We start from the raw sequence: 595 nt of genomic DNA, 5'->3' as shown, positions 1-595 counted from the left end.
CCAAGCACATACACACAAAACTTTACATACACTGATCTTACAAGGATTGACTTACAGGGAACTCAAAATGTTAGAAGTAGCAGCCATATCACACAGCATCCTGAAAAAGGGACCTATTGGATGATATAATGAAGGGGCAATTTCTGAAAACAAAGTGGGAGGATGAAGTTTGGATTGAGTTCGATGGGGAGTTTGTTCTGTCAGGCTAAGCAAATGCTAAACAATAAACACCAGCTACACTTATAATATATACACATATATCCACCAAATTATAGTCACAATAAATAAATTATATGTATATAAGCAAAAACACGTATGAGTCAGAGGGGACAATTTTAAAGAGGGGGGATATGTCCAGTCACTTAGAATAAAGGGCTCAAAAATGAGTGTGAGAGTGGATAAACACTTAAACCATAATTGTTAGTGGGACAAAATATGTTTTGTTTCAGTTGTGGTTCTTCAAATATGTTTTGTTGAACTAACAATAAGGAGTTAACTGTTTTCATATATATATACATATATATATACATACATATATATATATATATATACATACATATATATATATATATACATATATATATATATATATATA

General features: G+C 30.8%; 1 protein-coding gene across 1 annotated transcript in view; it reads left to right on the top strand.

The window, feature by feature from the left end:
• The window catches only part of LOC106884260 (uncharacterized), an 86,197-nt gene that overhangs the window by 75,160 nt on the left and 10,442 nt on the right, over positions 1-595 (top strand). The window lies entirely within an intron of this gene.

This window comes from Octopus bimaculoides, chromosome 4 (genome assembly GCF_001194135.2).
Source record: "Octopus bimaculoides isolate UCB-OBI-ISO-001 chromosome 4, ASM119413v2, whole genome shotgun sequence".
Lineage (NCBI taxonomy): Eukaryota > Metazoa > Mollusca > Cephalopoda > Octopoda > Octopodidae > Octopus > Octopus bimaculoides.
This window is presented reverse-complemented; position numbering and strand designations above follow the sequence as displayed.